The sequence below is a fragment of the Alosa sapidissima genome, chromosome 3, assembly GCF_018492685.1.
Source record: "Alosa sapidissima isolate fAloSap1 chromosome 3, fAloSap1.pri, whole genome shotgun sequence".
Taxonomy (NCBI): Eukaryota; Metazoa; Chordata; class Actinopteri; order Clupeiformes; family Clupeidae; genus Alosa; species Alosa sapidissima.
In genome coordinates, this window is record NC_055959.1 from 27,715,262 (window position 1) to 27,737,078 (window position 21,817).

Below are 21,817 nucleotides of genomic sequence, written 5' to 3' on the forward strand. Positions count from 1 at the left end.
ATGGTATTCATCAAAGTCAGAGACAGAGGACAAGTATTGGAAATATGATTACATTAGCACAGAAAGAGAGTATCTTCTAATGAATTTTGCTCTTAGCGGAATTATTAGGATGGCTATTTGCAAAAGCAATACAAAATTAAATTGAAATTGTAAATCAGAAATGAAAGCTACATTTACTTATTTGGTTGTTTGTTTGCTTACCAACTGTTATTAATACAATACATATTTGGTGTCATTTTCTTCACTACTACAGTCTTTATTCATGCCCACTGTGATAGACAACGACAGAAAGGGAGCACAACACACATGGACAGGTGGAGTAATCTGACACCAGGGCAACGCTAAGTGGACGAGACAGAGACCCGGAGAAGACGACGGCAACAGAGAGTGACGGACGACAGCAGATGAAGTGAGATTTAAAAAAGGGGCCACTGAGTAAGAGTGAGACGCAAAGGCTCGGGACTTCATGGCTTAAAGGTGTGTCAGCTTCCTGGATAGGCTATGTCTGTGTGTGTGTGTGTGTGTGTGTGTGTGTGTGTGTGTGTCTGCGGCCCGTGCATCAGCCGAACTCTCAGATGTGATACCAGCAGCACGAGCCAGCGCTAGTGTTTGTCGCCCGCATGTTTGGACTTGCCAGAAAAAAGAGGGCTGTGACCTGGGCCAAAGTTGCTCTCCAGACATAAACAAACACACACACACACACACACACACATATACACTCAGACAAACACACACATACTCACACACACACTAACAGAGTCCCACACAATGTGAGACAGAGGCACTCAGGCTCATCATGAGAGGGTGTCGAGGGAGCCACTACTCTCATCACAGCCTAATAAGGAGGGACGCACAAATGCTTCCATGTGAACCCAGATACAAACACAAGCGCGCACACACACACACACACACACACACACACACACACACACACACACTGAGGTCTAATCAGTTGTCTGCCTTGACTGACAGACACACAGCTGCATGTAAAGAGACAAAGGTGTGACTACCTACTCCAATTGTTTTGAAGCTGTTATTCAAGGAGTGAAAAATGGTGCTAGAAAAAGTGTGAGAAAAGCAGTAATTGTGCAACCATACCCTCGCAAACACACACACACACAAACACACACACACTTTATAATTTGTCTTATACAGTATATTTTCTGTATGTGGTTGTTATACAGTGGAGCAGTTAGGTCACAGATTGCCATCTCCATAGTGTTGGCTCATGTGATAAAATCACACACTTTTGCTACACTACTGTCAGCACACACCCTTTCCTTTGTTTATCTTTACAGCTAGATAAACCACACCTGGCCAAGCCCAGTGTCTCAAGCCACCTGTCTGACACAAACCAGCCCCACCACAGCTAAAGAAAATACTTCTTTTTCTCTCTCTGCCCCTCTCTCTCTTTCTCTCGCTCTCTTCTCTCTCTTTCTCTCTCTCTTGAAGAGGCGCAGTGTGTATACAGCATGTTCCCTCCATCTTTCCTGCAGTCAAGTCTGTGAACGCTTGACTCGTCGTGTGCGAGGAGTGAGCAGAATACTTATTGGTGCATCTTCTGCCAGCCTATTCCCCGACTGCTTGGTTATGCGCAGGCCGTACTGGCCAGGCTTAATAAAGCAGTTTATCAACATGGCGCTCTTTCTGCCATGCCCGGCATGCCTGTTAAGCAAGGGCAACATTAAAGCAATATAAGAGCCATTAACACACATTTACTCAGAGAGGGGTATGCATGTCACGCGCAAACACACATGTATAAACACACACACACACACACACACACATATAGAGCTCTACGAAGAGCCATCCTGTACACACATATGCATAGGTAATAGATGTTTAGATTTCAGACTTCAGTTCGTACACATTCATATGATGGAGGTTACAAAAGCCTTTGATGATGGCACACACACACACACACACACAAACATGGAAAGACAGACACACAGCGTGCAACTTGACCCCAAACACCATGTCACAGCATGAATTTGAAACAGCAGACGATTCTACCAGAGACATACATTCACAACAGACAGACAGACATACACACACACACACACACACACATAAACACAGATAAACAAGAGTGTTAATGTAATTAGCTTCAAAGCAATAGACCACACAAGGAAAGCAATTAGAGGCTTTGATGAAGAGATTGATTGTTAATATTTAATCAGCCACGCTGAAGAGGAGGGCTGTGTTTTTCATGTACTGTTGAACTGGGAGAGGACTAATTGCATCGTCCAGCTCGTTGCTGTGTTATAAATCTTAATGAAAGCAACTTCTTCACCTCTCTCTTTCTCTCTCTCTCTCTCTCTCTCTCTCTCTGTATTGAGATTTATTGAAAGATAGCAGAGTCAAAAGATGTAATTGTGTTTACATGCCCATGTAAATGTTAGTGTAAGTAATTGTTTCCAGGCCCAAAGGCCCTCTGAAACAGAAGCAATCATCCACCATCAGGTTGTGTGTGTGTGTGTGTGTGTGTGAGGAGTATGCTGTTTGCACGTGCATGTACAAATGTGAATTTCTTCATGAGTTTTTAACTGTATCAATAGTACATGGTCTGTTGGTCTTAGGGTGATCAGATGAGATTGGCTGAAATTCGGGAAGCTTTTTTTTTTTCGCGGAAAAAGAAAAAGAAAAAGAAACAAAGTAGCCGGGCTGCATCCAGACACTTAGCTGCCGTCGGGGGCTGCATGCAGTCGACTCAACCTCTCTACGGACAGTTTTTAATGTTTATCAGAAAATAACTACTCAGTATTCTGATTGAGTATAATTTTCGGGACAATTAGGGCAGGATTCGGGATTCGGGACAACTGCTTGGATATCGGGACGTCTGGTCACCCTAGTTGGTCTGTGTGTGCAGTGGCACACATATGTGTGTGTGTGTGTGTGTGTGTGTGTGTGTGTGTGTGTGGGTGTGTATGCATTCATCCTTCACCTGGGAATTGGTCTCAAGGGAGGTGCTGAAACAGAACAAAGCCTGTCAGAAGAAGTGCAGGGTGGAGTGAGTTAGATTTTAGCTTGATGTGCCGTGCAATGCTCTTCATGGTTGAGTGATGAGAGATTGAACAGCCGGTTTCTCTAAACAGAATGAATACCACACACATTCACTATCACACACCTACATCAGGTGTGTGATAGTGAATGTGTGTGTATATATATATATATATATATATATGTGTGTGTGTGTGTGTGTGTGTGCGTGTGTGTGTGTGTGTGTGTGTATGTGTGTGTGTGTGTGTGTGTGTGTGTGTGTGTGATTGAGTGTGTAAGTAAGTAAGTAGGTGAGTTACAGAGTTAGACATGTATCAAAAATCATGTGGGATTGAGTGAAAAACAATCTTCTGTATCTATGCTTGAAGTCCCTGCAGTTCTCTCCAGCGCTCAGTGTAGTTATATATGGAGGTAGGGAACAGGCAATCTGATCCCGTTCACATTCGCTTTCATCCTCCTGCACTCAGCTCTGTGACACTGCACAGCCTTTCTGTGAGTCGAGTAAAATAGATCCTGCTACTTAGTTTGGATTGACACACTGCCATCCACTAAAGGTTTGTGTGTATGTTTGGTTTGTGTGTGTGTGTGTGTGTGTGCGTGCGTGTGTGTGTGCGTGCATGCGTGTGTGTTCAAGTTAATGTTCTCTTGGCCAGCTTTGTTCTCTTTGGCCAGCTGAGTTTAGAGGGGTGGAAGACTATTTTTTTTCACCGGAGGCTGAATCTGTATTTGTCCAAATGAGACTCGGAGAAAGAGGAGAAGGGAAATAAAAAGAACAAGAGGGATGGAGAGAGAGAGAGAGAGAGAGAGAGAGAGAGAGAGAGAGAGAGATGAGTATGCATCTTGGAGAGCCAGCCTGACCAATCTTTCTATAAAATGGAATTTCTTTATTCTGCTCTGATTGAAAACAATTTATACACCATCATAGTAGTCCACCCCAGAACCAATCCCCCAGTCCATCCACAAAACCAATCACATACCAATTGTGTGTGTGTGTGTGTGTGTCTGTGTGTGTTCAGAAGCATGGAGTGTGTATGTTATGATTATGTGTGTATGTTATAACATTCTCTTTCCAGATTTCCACTGTCTTGCATCGGGTGAAGCACTGACAATGATGGCCTCTCTAGACTTGCATGGGTGTCATTCCCACACCATAACTCCACTCCATTACTGATGGGGATGAAGGGGGAGAACATGACAAAATAATGTGGGAATATAACTCTGTTCACTGGATATCCACTGGCTAGTTGTAGGTTGCTAATAATTCAAGGCTTTCCCCCCAATAGCAGGCAGAGTGATTAGAATGTTCACTGCTTGCGCCCAGAGCTGGTGCTGGCGGACTTGCCGTTTTCTGTGGAACAGTTAATCCCCAGTAGTGGGAGGCTAATGAATTCACTATGCATTTGAGATGGATTGCTTTGGTCTTGAGCCCAGATGACCAAGGGTCCGTGTGTTGTGAGCAATGCAGTTGTTTGACATTTCAACCCATCATCTCTCTCTCTCTCTCTCTCTCTCTCTAAGGTGATTAAACACACACACTCTCTCACTTTTTCCCATCCATCTGCCACTGTTTACCTGTATATTATGGCCTACTCTTGCACCCCGCCCCCCTCTCAGTCTCCATCTCCTTCTCACTCTCTTTCTCTCTGTCTGCGTTGTCCTGGGTAGCAGCTGTTGCATGGAGAGAGTGGGAGGTGCAGGCTACCGGAAATTAGGAGTGCAATGGGATAAGACTGGACGTTTATACCGTTCCCTGGCAACTAGCAGGACAAGGAGCGACAAGAAATAAAACAATGCAGGACAACACAAGGTTGGCAAACAGAGCACGGTGTATTACATAAAGAGGACACGGCTATAGCCAGGACACATTACCCCCAACCCCCACCCAATACACCATCACTACTGTCACAACCCAAACCCCCACCCAATACGCCATCACTACTGTCACAACCCAAACCCCCACCCTATACACTGTCACTACTGTCACAACTCTACACTCTTAAAACAAATGTGCTGTCCCTATCTGGACACAGACATCTGTTAAAAAAACAACACAAGTTGTGTTGTTTTCGATGCAAGTAGGGTTATTTCCAACAAATATTGTGTAACAAATAAAAAAACAACAAACTGTGTTGTCCCTATCTGGACACAGAGATGTGTTAAAAACAATGCAAGTTGTGTTGTTTTCAAAACATTTGTTTTAAGAGTGTAATGCAGAACCAAAACAATAAGAGCCCTCTTAAGACCTTAACTCGTCGTATAAGAACACCATCTTATCTGTTACTGTCTGTCTCATCTGCTAAATGGGGTGGACGGGCCATCTGGCATGCCAGGCTCTTTCCCAGTGAGACTTTAGATTTATTGATTTTTTAATTCATTTCCTATGTCACAAGCTCATGAAGTAGATACATTGGTTGCTCCTAAACTGATACTGGCTGCCCTAATCACGTTTTACTAGTTTCCCACGTTTACTTTCACCCCTCTTTGTGTCTCAGTCTTAATCTTAAAACATATTTGGCTCAGTGTTGAAAAATAGTGAGACAAAATGGAAAAGCGAAGTCCAAACAAGGTATTATGAAAAACAAAATGGCATGTCTATTGCGGCACTTTCTGAAGCAGCAGCAGCAGCCTGATGGATACTGTTGTGCAAAGTGAGTGGGTAGAGGAAGTGAGGTGGTCTAAGGTGCGGTCAGGAAGATGAGGTCACAAGAGGGCAAAGGGAAAAGTGATGTACAATGGGAGAGCAGAAGCTCAGGTGGCTTAGCAGGTGCCAGGAGTGTGTCATCAGTAAGGCGATGAACACAGAATTATAGAGCTGTAGTCCTTTTTAGATGAGGTTACTTTCAAGTTCAGCATCCGATAAATACTCCCTATAAAGGTTATAGTAGCCTAGAATGTATCATGTCAACTAGCTATGAGTCATCTGTCTGTGTTTCAATGTGCTGAAACTATTTTCTGTTATTGTTGTATTAAGAACATCATTGCACCACTGCTATTGCTAAACAATAACATCAGACTATACAGTGGCAGCAACGCTTTATCACTTCTGTTGGGACCTACAACTGTGGCATTTGGAAGAGGTCTGGTAGGCCCATGGCAGTCATTCAAAACATGATTTAACCGCAAGGGTTCAAACAAACAAACAACATGAAGAGAGTTCGAACAAGTATCTCCCCTTTGCTAAATTCTCATCCCATTTAAAGCTTTGATTAGTTTGTTCATGAAAAGCGACACTGAGGACTATTGAGCACTAATTATATTCTACTTTCAATGAAAACTAGCTCATTACCTCTATAACATTATGGAAATAATGGGTAACACTTTACTTGAAGGTATCTACATAAGAGTGACATGACACTGTCATGACACATGAACCCTAACCCTAACTTGTCATGAAAAAAAAAACGAATGACACTTAATGACCCCCAGTCACCCCACCTGGCCTTGAACCCGAGTCTCCAAGGTACTAAATCTGCAGCTTGATTGCACTGGCAAAGAGCCAGGCTTGTTGGTATGGCAGTCAGAGTGCATACTCAACCGTACTGAGTATTAACCTGATTTGTTAAAACTCAATTATCTCTCACCTAATGACTTCCTAAACTTCTCATGAGACTAATAAAAATATTAAATGTACACTGTACGATATTTACATGCATACTGAGATCAATTATAGTGGGCCGCTCTGAGACAAAATGTCACAGACAAATTTTTGTGCCAGTCCCAGCCCTGTTTGTCCAAAAAACACTATACTGAATTGGTGCAATATTTGTTCTAATCTGTATGCTCAATGCTTACAATCATTTACGTAAGTTGAGCAGCAATTGTGCAGAACAAAGCTAACTAGATGCAACCCAGAGAGGGCATTCTGCCTCTCTTTATCAAAGCATTTAGGGACAGAGCCACAGAGCACTCCACTACTGTACACTCTAGCTTATCAAAACACGCAAACCACTACTCTGGCAGCTACACTCGAGTGAAATCTCATCGTGCTGGCATTTCATCATCGTACACACCGGCACCACCATATAACACAGCAATAACACACCCACAGTAAAACGCATCATTCCCTGGGAATTAATTTAGCCATTTTTACACATATACACACACACACACACACACACACACACACACACATGCACACACATACACGGGCTAGCACACCTGCCCTGCACCTTACGCTAGCCAGTGCACCTTCTGCTGCATACGATAACGTGGTGTAGAGATTTACATTTATGCTCCAGTGTCAGACACCCAGAACACACACACACACATATACAAACACACACATTCACACACCACACACACACCCATATACAAACACACACATTCACACACACACACACCACACACACACACCCACACTCACCCTAAAGAACACACACACACACACACACTCACCCTAAAGAACACACACACACACTCTCCCTATAGAATGGTGTTTGCAGCTCTGATATGGCTCAAGGGACCATCACACATGCAGTGACTATGCATTCATGACAGCGGCTCCATTAAACATTTTTTGGTGCTGAAGTTGGGTGAGTCAATGGGCCCTTTGTGAGCTGTTGTGGTGTTGTGTGTTTACAACTTGGTGTTATTGTCTGCAGACAGGTGTCTCACCCATTGATCTATTTAATGGCATGCGCCTCAGGCACCATTTATTGGGATTGCAATTTCTGTTTGCGGTTTGTAATGGTTATGATAGTGCATACAGTACATTCATAAGCACAAGTAACAAAAAGTAATGCACACACAAAGACACACAGTGTAGAACAGCCCACTCTTTAATGCTAACTCTCTCATCTTTGTATTACACACACACACACTCTGTGCATCTGTTTTTTCTCCTATCTCTCTCTACTTCTCAGTCTGTTTTTACACACACATAAACACACACACACTCAAACACACACACACATACACACACACACACACACATGTACACACACACGCACACACAAGCATAGACACACACACTCACACGCACACACATACTGTACACACACAAACACATACAGTACACGCACACACACCAACACATACACATACACACGCACATTGCATGCAGTGTTATAGATAGAAGAATGTCAGCATGTGAAAGTTATTAGAAATACACAGCAGCCAGGAAAAAACATCAGCTCCACAACTATCAGCCAACCCAGCAGCCATTCTTCTTCACAGAGAGCACCACAGAGAGAAGCAGTAATGGTCCGATGAGTAAGATATAGTCCCTGAGTGTGTGATCATCGAGACGTTGCTCTTGTAAGGGCATAGCTAGACAAAGAGGCAGACTAAACTAGTTTCAGCTTTGGCAGTAAAGAGCCAGTATGTACATAAAACATGGACAAACTATATAATCTTACACACAGTGTTTGGAATAACGCCGTTTAAAAGAACGGCATTAGGTAACGACGTTATTTTTTCAGTAACGGGGTAATGTAACTAATTACTTTTCCCGTCGTTACACCGCCGTTAACGTTACTGGACGTTAAATGCAGTGCGTTATTATGCATTGATTGAATAAACTGTGTAATCCGAATGCACCCCTGGCTCACAGCTAGTGAGGAGGTGGGTTAATAACGACGTAAGCGATTATGATTGGCTAAGGCAGAGTCATGTTTCATGATAGCCAATCAGAGCCAGTGTGCCAGCACACGCGCCACACACATGCAACAGCTAAAATAGAGATTTGACGAAACAGCAGAGGTCAGGAGCAATCCGACGGAAAGTTGCATTTTCAAGGTGGAGATATAAGCACTACTTCAAATTCATTATGGTCAAAGGCAAGAACGTGAATGTAATGTGTACATTATGTTCAGGAGCGAAGACTTTGTCGACATCCGTTGTAAGCCACTCTAATTGAAGTCAGGCTGAAGTCAACAGTAGGTCTGTCGATGTGCAATATCTTGAATTTCCCCTTGGGGATCAATAAAGTATCTATCTATCTATCTATCTATCTAAAAAATATTGAAAGTTATGTAGCCTACAAACACCTGTCTGTTCTACTCATTTCAACTGGCTGCTCAAAAAATCCAAATTCTTTGACATATAACAACTTTTTTTTTTAACAGTAACGCAAATAGTTACGTTGGGTTGTTACTTTCCCTGGTAACGAGTTACTTTTATCATAGAGTAATTCAGTTACTAACTCAGTTACTTTTTGGAACAAGTAGTGAGTAACTATAACTAATTACTTTTTTAAAGTAACATTCCCAACACTGCTTACACATGAGCAAACACCTTCGCCACTCTTCACTCTGTCTTTTTGTCATTCACTCACACACAAACACACACACATACTGTATACACAAACACACACACACACACACACAATCTTGTGATAAAGGCCATGGTTTATGGCCTGAGGAGGATGATTGAATGAAAGCAAAAAAAAAGAAACACCTTTATCCTGCTTTTGTTGTAAAGGTTAAGCCTCTCATTCCCTCTGGTCTGTTGTTGACCACTCTCCTCCAGCGCTCCCTGTCCATCGCTTTAGCCCTCCCAAGCCACACCAGAGAGAGCACGGCGCACAAGAGCCACCGGATGACAAAGTGGTTCCACATCAAACGAGACGCCGTTGTTGTCTGACCGCGGCGCCACGTGGCGTGTCAGTGGCTGGCATTGTTGTGCCAGTGTCCACGTGACGAACTCCTGCTGGGCTGACATGGTGCCAGGCATGGCCACCCAAGTGTGTGTCTAAAGGTCAGTTGGCAGCTAATAAAAATCAAAAGTGACTCTGTGTGTGTGTATGTGTGTGTGTGTATGTGTGTGTGTAGAGAACATAGGTAAGGGATCCGACCCGCTCCCCCAGTAATAGAGGTAGTCAGTTGGGTTCACATGTCTAAGCTATGTTTATACCGTCAGTTAAATGTGACCCAATTACGATTTTTTGCTCATACTGTACTGTATGTGGTGGCACAGTTCTGATGTGCATCATGTCATAGGAAAAAAGGAAACAGGAAAAAAGCACACGGATTCTGATATTTTCAGATCGGTTTCAGGCCTTATTCTACGGAGCCCTAGAGGGGTCATCGCAAAATGTTTTGCATGTTGAGAGAATGTGCGCTCGTTTTACTATATTGTGCGCTCGTTTTACTAAATTGTGCTCTTGTTTAACTAAATTGTGCCCTCGTTTAACTATATTGTGCACTCGTTTTACTAAATCGTACGCTCGTTTTACTAAATTGTGCACTCGGTTTACTAAATCGTGTGCACAATTTACTATATTGTGCTCTCGTTTTACTATAGTGTGAGCTCATTTTACTAAATTGAGCTCTCATTTTAAGCATAGTAAAACGAGGGCACAATTTATTAAACGAGTGCACTATTTACTAAAACGAGCGCATGATTTACTAAAACGAGGGCACGATTTATTAAAACGAGAGCACAATTTGTGAACATGGTTATAGAACATTGTGTGCACGATCTACTTAAACGTGGCCACAATTTGTAAAACGTGCACTCAATATTGTCTTGACACATGTAAACATGAGCACGTTATAGTATATTCGAGATCTCGATCTACTAAAACGCACCCACGAATAATTAAAACGTGGGCTCGAAGAAATTAAATTGTGTGCACAAAAACATAGTGTGGTGTCAAGGGGTCGTGACGTCGGGAGGTGTGTCGCTTGTAGTGACGTAGAGGGAATCTCATTGATTGCAGTGCACCTGTATGGCGTTCCATTAGTGCCAAAAATAATGCCTGTGTCGACTAAATATTGCTTTTGTCAACTACTTATGTCCACTGAAGATGTCTATGCAACATTCACTTTACGACAGACGTGACAAAACGGCCTTGTTCATGTCATTGCTCACCTTACAAAACGACACCCCCTAGTGTTTACTGTGATGTTGTGCCATGACTCTGTTGTTGCACATGTCGTCAAGTATGTCGACTTGCCTGTTGTTTGATTCTGCTGTTGTGCATGTCGTCTTCTGTGTCGTTTGGATCCGCTGTTATGCATGTCGTCTTCTGTGTCGTTTGGATCAGCTGTTGTGCGTGTCGTCTTCTATGTCGTTTGGTTTTAATGTTGTGCATGTTGTCTTCTGTGTTGTTTGAATCAGCTGTTGTGCATGTCGTCTTCTGTGTCGTTTGATTCAGCTGTTGTGCATGTCGTCTTCTGTGTCGTTTGATTCAGCTGTTGTGCATGTCGTCTTCTGTGTCGTTTGGATCAGCTATTGTGCCTGTCATCTTCTGTGTCGTTTGATTCAGCTGTTGTGCATGCTGTCTTCTGTGTCGTTTGGATCAGCTGTTGTGCATGTAGTCTTCTGTGTTGTTTGAATCAGCTGTTGTGCATGTCGTCTTCTATGTCGTTTGGTTTTAATGTTGTGCATGTCGTCTGCTCTGTCGTTTGATTCTGCTGTTGTGTGTCGTCCTCTCTGTCGTTTGTTTTTAATGTTGTGCATGTTGTCTGCTCTGTCGTTTGATTCTGCTGTTGTGTGTGTCATCCTCTCTGTCGTTTGCTTTTAGGGTTTAATTTTGTGGTTTGATGTTTTGGGTTTAATGTTGTGTCGTCTGCTGTGTCATTTCATTCTGCTGTTCACCACCCCCCCATCAAACGTGGATAAACCAATCGCGGCTCAGCACCAGGCACTCTCGGCCAACTTCAGCCCAGACAGAGCTCGAACTGCCGAAATTCTATCGAAATTGGTTGCAGTTCACCTTTAGTTCCTCTAGGGGCGGTCGCAAAAAAAACGTCCCCCCACTGCTTGTTTCACTTCACCAAAAAAAAAAAAACTCACGGACCACCTAGCTAAAAAAAAGAGTAGACCTACTTCAACAGTATATTATACAACAGTTTACTCACTGAACCACCTTGCTTATTGTGTCAGAGGATTCATATGATTTAAACTGGCATAGCTTACATAGTTCAATATTGCAAACAACTCATCTATATTATATTTTACCAGGTCTGCTCGCGTACCACCTGTGGTTCCTGGACCACACTTTGAGAAACACTGCTGTATTTTGTGGTTGTCAAAAGAGTGTTAGCCTTACCGGGCAACAGCTTTGTTACTTGCAAATTTAGATACCCAATATTTACAACATCGTCTCAGATATGTCAGCATGCTGTGGCCTACAGATCTAGTGTTAAGGCATTTCTGTTAGTGTCCTATTCAGTTATTTTGATAAAATAAAAGTTGCCACCACAGCATTGATAAAATTGTAAGACTCAGCCATAATCATGTGTCAAATGTTAAAAATAAGTTCTATCAATACACAGCCACTGTTTCCATAACACACTTGCAACTCAATAGGCAATCAACCGTTTCAATAAAACAGTTGCAACTCATATTTCAAATAGCTGGTGAGACTGCAGCATAAAAAGGTGACTGATACATTTTAGATATTTTATTCATTTTTCAATGTGTGAAACAAGTGTGTGTTAACAAAAAAACTAGGGGGAAAAACAACAAAAATACCAGAAGGGAGATGTGGTGGGACTGCAACATAGAAAGGAGGTTTGACACTCATTTATATTTTCAAAAAAGATTTCAGTTCCTAATGTCTGAAGTGTGTGTGTGAACAACAGAAAATACACAATGTGCAAAGGATGGGTAGCTGTCTATAAACTCTGCACACCTATAACAGGGACAAGCTAAGGAGGATGCGGCACGTTTGATGGAGCCAGGAATGTTAGGGGAGGTGTTGAAGATGTTGAAGCTGAAGGCTGTTCATCCTACTGTACACCTTTCTCGTCCTCAGCATCCTTGGTCCTAGGTAAGCAGAACAGGCACAGTGGAGAATGGAGGGAGAGAACAGAGCAGGTAACATTCAGTTTATACTTGGAACAACTTCACATTCACAGCTGCCACATTAAGTCATAACCATAGACCAAAGCAAGAGGCCATCTCCAGCAAGACCCACCACACACAGCCAACCACCTTACATCCACACATAAACTGTAACGATAACATGAAGACAGATGTTGTTGGGGATGACTTTCTGAGCGATGTTGAGAACAGTACAAAGCTGACAGCCAACCAAAATCCATAACATTTTAGCTATCATATTCAAGGACAGACTTTTCTTAATTGGTCAGTGAGGATACTTATTATAGTAATCGTTCCTGATGTGAACGGCCATTAACACAGAGACAACCATACTCATTTATCCTTCATGACTGCCAACCCACTCCCATTTCAGTGTCCAACCTGCCATGCACGTCTTTAGTAGAGTGACCAGTGCTGTCCTGAAAACCACCGGTTCGACCTTGTCGTAATTGCCCTAAGCAGATTGAAAGAGAATGAGTTAGAGAAAGCCATAAACTTGCATTGGGACACCTTCCATCTTTTTCGTGGCCTGAAAATTGGTCACAAGGGCAGCTGGATACCAGTTCAAAACGTAGTGGTGACTGCTGCAACATTAATCCTGGAAGTAAGCCAGGTACAGAAGTGCATTCTCAACAGTAGCTTGTCCGAGGATTGCCTGGAGAACACTTTCAGCTGCATCAGACAGAGGAATCCTGTCCCAACGCCAGTGGAGTTTCAACACAGTTGTCCAGTTCCTCTCGATGGTCAAAACCGGAAGCTACCTCCTGGACTTCCTGGATATCAAGGAGACCATCTGCAATCTTGGTCTGAGGGAGGAGGAGAGGAGCTGATAAACGCTACAGCAACACCTGACTTAACAAAAACAGATACTACTGTATTATATCATATTGCAAGATACATTGTTAAGAGGGTCAACAGCAATTGATTTAGAGTAATGCCAGCATGCTGTAACAGGAAATGGCAATGACAACACACTTCTTTCATGCTATGACCTAAAAAAGAAATTTTCAGCACATACATTAGAAGCAAAATCAAATAAGGCACCAAGGAAGGAAAAGAGAACGGACGATTGGCACCTTGGGAGCAAGGTTCAAAGCAGAGAGGCAAGGAAGATGTACTTGGCCTGTCCGTTCCAGCTTCAGGGAGCCCCCAGCAGCCTAATCTTCATGCCAACCACCACTACATCACTCCAATAACCATCCATCAACCCGGTGAGGTATCTGCTGTACATGTGGTGTTTACTCAATGTCTTGATGAAATTATCACCAAATTAAGTCTGATGTGAGCTCTGAATATCATAACCATGGGTGTTAGCTACACATGGTGATGGAAATATTGAAAAACGTTAGGTGGTTTCACTACTAACAATTAGAACTTCAGCGTAACATTTATAATATTAATGACATTAAAGGACATTTTATCCTTCTTATAAAGATTACTGATCTAATGATAGGCAATGTCCTCTTGTCACTTCAGTGCATATGCAAAGCTCATATGCATTTAAGAAATGATTTGGCAGATACAGCAATACAAATTATTCCATCAACATTACATCAAGAACACAAACCTGCACTGGTGAGACTTTAGAAGTGCAAATTTACAGGGAAATAAATTATCTGAAAGCAGTTGGAGCAAAAACTCCTATCTAGCTATATCAGGTTCAAAGCAAATGTAGCACATTAATTTACTCCACTGTTCATCTGCATAACAGTAATCGCAAACTCGTTGATAACCAGCACATCTGAATATAGTTACCATGCTGAATGAAACATATTTGATCAAAATCACGTTGGTGTCCTAGCTCATAGCATGTTTAACGTTAACACTAATGTCGGTGAGCTGTCTCGCTAAAGTTAGGTAACGCTTCGGCAAATATCATTATAAACTTAAAATCCCATTGATAACCAATCTAATTAAACAACGTCGTACTTACCACTGACATTATTAGGCAGACAGCAATGGAATTGAATGAGGCCAACTGGCGAATGTCAATTTGTCAAAGTTTGGCACTGTTGAGCTCTCAGCACAATCAGAAGTGACTTGGGAATATCTCCGCCATTTTTCCATGGTCTTCTAGTTCAACAAATCACGCAGACCACAAGTTCCAGTTCACTTTTCATGGTGTTGATGAAGTAGGGTAAAACTGAGAAATGAAAACACAACATTTATCCTATTAAATAAGCTGGCTACAGAAAATTACCCTAGCTGCTAAGTTAGGTTCGCCAGAAGGCTAGCACTAACGTGACTAAATACCCTTCGGCGGTGTGCTAATTCGTTTACAAGTTAACATTAAATAAGTGACATTAATGTCATTATATTTCTAATAATCTCGTAAACATAGCATTTCATTCACACGTACCAACGATGCTTTCAAAAGCCAACTTGAAGCTTAAAGAGGTTTAAAACCAGTGCAGATCACCATACTTTCCTATCCAGTGTGTAACGATAACGTTCGTTGAGTCCAAGGCATATGACATCAGACAAAGACGTAAGTATCCGAAGCGCTACCCACTTTCACCTTTAGATGGCATTAGTGGACCATTACTCTCGTCTCTGATTACTAAACCAGAGCTAGACATTCTCTAACTAAACCTTAAAAACATGGAATTACATTCGTTGAACACAGGACAAAAATGCATTTAACTGAACATGACACGGCCTAGTTTGTGTGCCCTTTTGTGTGCCATTTGTGTGCACCTCATGTTTTGCTAAATTAAAGACTTTTCCTTAACTCTGTTTATTCAGTCCAGTCCAGTGCATCAACTGATCAACTGGTCAGGATAACCCAAGCTGTCAGATGACTCTATCTCGAATGGATGGCCTGTTGAACAACAGAAATACATAAATTACAGAAACAGCAAAAAAAGAGCGAAACTAACATGTCTTACATATACATTTTCAATTTCTCTTTGTCTGCAGCCTGCCATTTTGGCTGAAAACATTACATTTGAATCACATTGGGCAACCCGTTGACAGTAGGCCTAAAGTACATTCTCACCTTTACCGACAGTAGCCTGACCAGCTTAGTGGATGTAGCATTTACTGCATAGGCCTATATAGGGTGTAGGAAACTTTTGGATGGGAGCAGAAAATGTATCATGCTCTGCAAGAACATTTCGTCATTAACTCCTTTGATAATTATGGACTGGATTAAATGACCACAATGAGGAGAGTGTAGGCCTTAAGGGCTGATGCTCTACAGAGACCAGCGTTTATGGCCACCTCCTTGTTGTCCCTGTCAAAGCAGCCATAGAAGTGGTTCAGCTCATCAGGCAAGGAGGTGGTAATTTATTTCATTCCATCAAAGGAGTTAATGACGGTATTTACTTGCTGATCCATGATAAATGTTCTGCTCCCATCCACACGTTTCTTATGCCCTGTATATACAGTAAATGCCATGTCCACTGAGCTAGAAGCTGGTCAGGTTACTGCCGACAGGACAATGTGATGCTAATGTGATTTTTTCAGCAAAAAATGGCAAGGCTGCAGAGAAAGGGAAATTGAAATTGTAATATGAAAGGCATGTCAGTTTCTCTCTTGCTATTTGCTGTTTTTGTAATTTATTTATTTGTGTTGTTCAACAGGTAATGCATTCCAGGCCTCCTCTGACAGCTTGGATCATCCTTATTTGATCAGTTGATGCACTAGGCTATATATCCTATTCTTCTCAATAAATAGAGTTAAGGAAAAGTCTTTAATTTAACAAAACAATAGGTGCACACAAATGGCATACCAAAGGGCATACAAACTAGGCTGTGCCATATTCTGTTGCATACATTTTGTCCTGTGTTCAACGAATTTAATTCCATGTTTTTTACAGGTTTAGTAATCAGAGATGAGAGTAATGGGGCACTGATGCCATCTAATGGTGAAAGTGGGTAGCGCTTCGGATACTTACGTCTTTGTCTGATGATGTCATATGCCTTGGACTCGTTACACACTGGATCGGAAAGTTATGGTGATCTGCACTGGTTTTAAACCTCTTTAAGCTTCAAGTTGGCTTTTGAAAGCATCGTTGGTACGTGTGAATGAAATGCTATGTTTACGAGATTATTAGAAACATAATGACATTAATGTCACTTATTTAATGGTAACTTGTAAACGAATTAGCACACCTCCGAAGGGTATTTAGTCACGTTAACGTTAGCCTTCTGGCGAACCTAACTTAGCAGCTAGGGTAATTTTCTGTAGCCAGCTTATTTAATAGGATAACTAGGATAAATGTTGTGTTTTCATTTCTCAGTTTTACCCTACTTCATCAACACCATGAAAAGTGAACTGGAACTTGTGGTCTGCGTGATTTGTTGTTGGAGAGGAGTGTATCTATCGACCCTGGGAAGGTGCTAGAGGGCAGAACTAGAAGACCATGGAAAAATGGCGGAGATATTCCCAAGTCACTTCTGATTGTGCTGAGAGCTCAACAGTGCCAAACTTTGACAAATTGACATTCGCCAGTTGGCCTCATTCAATTCCATTGCTATCTGCCTAATAATGTCAGTGGTAAGTACGACGTTGTTTAATTAGATTGGTTATCAATGGGGTTTTAAGTTTATAATGATATTTGCCAAAGCGTTACCTAACGTTAGCGAGACAGCTCACCGACATTAGTGTTAACGTTAAACATGCTATGAGCTAGGACACCAACGTGATTTTGATCAAATACGTTTCATTCAGCATGGTAACTATATTCAGATGTGCTGGTTATCAACGAGTTTGCGATTACTGTTATGCAGATGAATAGTGGAGTAAATTTATGTGCTACATTTGCTTTGAACCTGATATAGCTAGATAGGAGTTTTTGCTCCAACTGCTTTCAGATAATTTATTTCCCTGTAAAATATTTCCCTTTTAAAGTCTCACCAGTGCAGGTTTGTGTTCTTGATGTAATGTTGATGGAATAATTTGTATTGCTGTATCTGCCAAATAATTTCTTAAATGCATATGAGCTTTGCAGATGCCGAGAGAGGCTGAAGTGACAAGAGGACATTGCCTATCATTAGGTCAGTAATCTTTATAAGAAGGATAAAATGTCCTTTTTACCTTTTGTGGATATATGTCCTTTTTACCTTGTATGTTTCTGTAGCACCAGTGCTAACAACGAAAGCGTTAACGTACAGCCCTGCCACCCATTAAAAAATGAGGTATAATTCATCTGATAATGGCATGGTAAATCTGCGGCTGTTATTGAATCATTACGTAGCAAGCAAAGCCCCATTTCAGGCAGGGAGCTACAGTGATATTCCAGGGACTTTGTCCTTAACAGGATGTGCCATTGACAGTCACAGTGGGGAGGGGAACTCACAGGTTTGCTAACACCTACCTCATTAATATTATAAATGTTACGCTGAAGTTGTTAGTAGTAAAAAACACCTAACATTTTTCAATATTTCCATCACCATGTGTAGCATCCAACACCCATGGCTATGATATTCAGTGCTCACATCAGACCTAATTTGGTGATAATTTCATCAAGACATTGAGTAAACACCACATGTACAGCAGATTCCTCACCGGGTTGATGGATGGTTATTGGAGTGATGTAGTGGTGGTTGGCATGAAGATTAGGCTGTTGGGGGCTCCCTGAAGCTGGAACGGACAGGCCAAGTACATCTTCCTTGCCTCTCTGCTTTGAACCTTGCTCCCAAGGTACCAATCGTCCGTTCTCTTTTCCTTCCTTGGTGCCTTATTTGATTTTGCTTCTAATGTATGTGCTGAAAATTTCTTTTTTAGGTCATAGCATGAAAGAAGTGTGTCGTCATTGCCATTTCCTGTTACAGCATGCTGGCATTACTCACAAAGTCAATTGCTGTTGACCCTCTTAACAATGTATCCTGCAATATGATATAATACAGTAGTATCTGTTTTTGTTAAGTCAGGTGTTGCTGTAGCGTTTATCAGCTCCTCTCCTCCTCCCTCAGACCAAGATTGCAGATGGTCTCCTTGATATCCAGGAAGTAGCTTCCGGTTTTGACCATCGAGAGGAACTGGACAACTGTGTTGAAACTCCACTGGCGTTGGGACAGGATTCCTCTGTCTGATGCAGCTGAAAGTGTTCTCCAGGCAATCCTCGGACAAGCTACTGTTGAGAATGCACTTCTGTACCTGGCTTACTTCCAGGATTAATGTTGCAGCAGTCACCACTACGTTTTGAACTGGTATCCAGCTGCCCTTGTGACCAATCTTCAGGCCACGAAAAAGATGGAAGGTGTCCCAATGCAAGTTTATGGCTTTCTCTAACTCATTCTCTTTCAATCTGCTTAGGGCAATTACGACAAGGTCGAACCGGTGGTCTACTTCCTCAAGGAACCATGATGTTTTCAGGGAGGACTGTGACCGTTTCTCCTCCTCAACCAGGTTTTTCAGGACAGCACTGGTCACTCTACTAAAGACGTGCATGGCAGGTTGGACACTGAAATGGCAGTGGGTTGGCAGTCATGAAGGATAAATGAGTATGGTTGTCTCTGTGTTAATGGCCGCTCACATCAGGAACGATTACTATAATAAGTCTCCTCACTGACCAATTAAGAAAAGTCTGTCCTTGAATATGATAGCTAAAATTTTATGGATTTTGGTTGGCTGTCAGCTTTGTACTGTTCTCAACATCGCTCAGAAAGTCATCCCCAACAACATCTGTCTTCATGTTATCGTTACAGTTTATGTGTGGATGTAAGGTGGTTGGCTGTGTGTGGTGGGTCTTGCTGGAGATGGCCTCTTGCTTTGGTCTATGGTTATGACTTAATGTGGCAGCTGTGAATGTGAAGTTGTTCCAAGTATAAACTGAATGTTACCTGCTCTGTTATCTCCCTTTATTCTCCACTGTGCCTGTTCTGCTTACCTAGGACCAAGGATGCTGAGGACGAGAAAGGTGTACAGTAAGATGAACAGCCTTCAGCTTCAACACCTCCCCTAACATTCCTGGCTCCATCAAACGTGCTGCATCCTCCTTAGCTTGTTATAGGTGTGCAGAGTTTATAGACAGCTACCCATCCTTTGCACATTGTGTATTTTCTGTTGTTCACACACACACTTAAGACATTAGGAACTGAAATATTTTTTGAAAATATAAATGAGTGTCAAACCTCCTTTCTATGTTGCAGTCCCACCACATCTCCCTTCTGGTATTTTTGTTGGTTTTCCCCCTAGTTTTTTTGTTAACACACACTTGTTTCACACATTGAAAAATGAATAAAATATCTAAAATGTATCAGTCACCTTTTTATGCTGCAGTCTCACCAGCTATTTGAAATATGAATTGCAACTGTTTTATTGAAACGGTTGATTGCCTATTGAGTTGCAAGTGTGTTATGGAAACAGTGGCTGTGTATTGATAGAACTTATTTTTAACATTTAAGCTGTAATTGATCATTTGTATATTTATTTGACATATGATTATGGCTGAGTCTTACAATTTTATCAATGCTGTGGTGGCAACTTTTATTTTATCAAAATAACTGAATAGGACACTAACAGAAATGCCTAAACACTAGATCTGTAGGCCACAGCATGCTGACATATCTGAGACGATGTTGTAAATATTGGGTATCTAAATTTGCAAGTAATAAAGCTGTTGTCCGGTAAGGTTAACACTCTTTTGACAACCACAAAATACAGCAGTGTTTCTCAAAGTGTGGTCCAGGAACCACAGGTGGTACGTGAGCAGACCTGGTAAAATATAATATAGATGAGTTGTTTGCAATATTGAACCAACTTGTATGTAATTCCAAACAGTTCTGCAACACTGCCTATGTAAGCTATGCCAGTTTAAATCATATGAATCCTCTGACACAATAAGCAAGGTGCAAAGACGATAAGCAAGGTGGTTCAGTGAGTAAGTTATTGTATAATATACTGTTGAAGTAGGTCTACTCTTTCTTTTTTTAGCTAGGTGGTCCGTGGGTTTTTTTTTTTTTTTTTTTTTTTTTTTTTTGTAAAGCTCTGAAAGTTTGAGAAACACTGAAATATAGGGACTGTTGAGGTGCACATGAACCATGACAAACATCAAAAAGTCTCGCAACTCAGTCCATGGCTCTACAGGGTCAGGGAATGTCTACAGGTGTTTCTCTTCTGGGCTGAAGTTGGCCGAGAGTGCCTGGTGCTGAGCCGCGATTGGTTTATCCACGTTTGATGATGGGGGGGGGGGGGGGGGCAGTGGGTCTGTGGATACAACGAAAGGGAGGGTCGACTTGAAAGATGGCACATCTGATGGCCACAGGTAGCAATACAACACCAGTCAATCAATTGACAGGAGAGGCGACACATCTGACATCCGAACTTGGTAACGCCACAATCAACAGACAAAGAGCCTATTCTAAAAGTCTGCACAGTCAAACGACAGGGGAGTCGCCCTGCACTATAGCAGAGAAAACGAGATGAACAGCAGAATGAAATGACAGCAGACGACACAACATTAAACCCAAATTAAAACATTAAACCCAAATTAAAACCAAACGACAGAGCAGACAACATGCACAACATTAAAAACAAACGACAGAGAGGACGACACGCACAACAGCAGAATCAAACGACAGAGCAGACAACATGCACAACATTAAAACCAAACAACATAGAAGACGACATGCACAACAGCTGAATCAAACGACACAGCAGACGACAGGCACAACAGCTGAATCAAACGACACAGAAGACGACATGCACAACATTAAAACCAAACGACATAGAAGACGACATGCACAACAGCTGATCCAAACGACACAGAAGACAACATGCACAACAGCTGAATCAAACGACACAGCAGACGACAGGCACAACAGCTGAATCAAACGACACAGAAGACGACACGCACAACAGCTGATTCAAACAACACAGAAGACAGCATGCACAACATTAAAACCAAACAACATAGAAGACGACATGCACAACAGCTGATCCAAACGACACAGAAGACGACATGCACAACAGCAGAATCAAACAACAGGCCTGTCGACATACTTGACATGTGCAACAACAGTCATGGCACAATATCACAGTCAACACTAGGGGGTGTCGTTTTGTAAGGTGAGCAATGACATGAACAAGGCCGTTTTGT

The 21,817-nt window shown here is 42.0% G+C and overlaps 4 long non-coding RNA genes across 6 annotated transcripts; 1 reads left to right on the top strand and 3 right to left on the bottom strand.

Moving 5' to 3' along the window:
• Positions 1 to 12,334: 12,334 nt before the first annotated feature.
• LOC121705463 lies at positions 12,335 to 13,215 on the bottom strand. The gene is made up of 2 exons (XR_006030797.1): positions 13,153 to 13,215; positions 12,335 to 12,714 (listed from the first exon to the last, which is right to left on the bottom strand). It is a non-coding gene; the product is annotated as an uncharacterized LOC121705463 (long non-coding RNA).
• A 37-nt stretch (positions 13,216 to 13,252) lies between these two features.
• Positions 13,253 to 15,244, bottom strand: LOC121705461. The gene is made up of 3 exons (XR_006030795.1): positions 15,131 to 15,244; positions 14,705 to 14,914; positions 13,253 to 13,577 (listed from the first exon to the last, which is right to left on the bottom strand). It is a non-coding gene; the product is annotated as an uncharacterized LOC121705461 (long non-coding RNA).
• Positions 15,245 to 16,669: 1,425 nt separating this feature from the next.
• LOC121705459 lies at positions 16,670 to 19,975 on the top strand. Of its 3 annotated transcripts, none has more exons than XR_006030792.1 (5): positions 16,670 to 16,789; positions 17,015 to 17,271; positions 17,718 to 17,771; positions 18,690 to 19,191; positions 19,611 to 19,975. It is a non-coding gene; the product is annotated as an uncharacterized LOC121705459 (long non-coding RNA). The 3 variants fall into 3 exon arrangements; XR_006030790.1 differs by having other exon boundaries at positions 18,690 to 19,172; XR_006030791.1 differs by having other exon boundaries at positions 17,726 to 17,771; positions 18,690 to 19,172.
• On the bottom strand, positions 18,511 to 19,757 carry LOC121705464. The gene is made up of 3 exons (XR_006030798.1): positions 19,683 to 19,757; positions 18,948 to 19,098; positions 18,511 to 18,602 (listed from the first exon to the last, which is right to left on the bottom strand). It is a non-coding gene; the product is annotated as an uncharacterized LOC121705464 (long non-coding RNA).
• Positions 19,976 to 21,817: the final 1,842 nt, after the last annotated feature.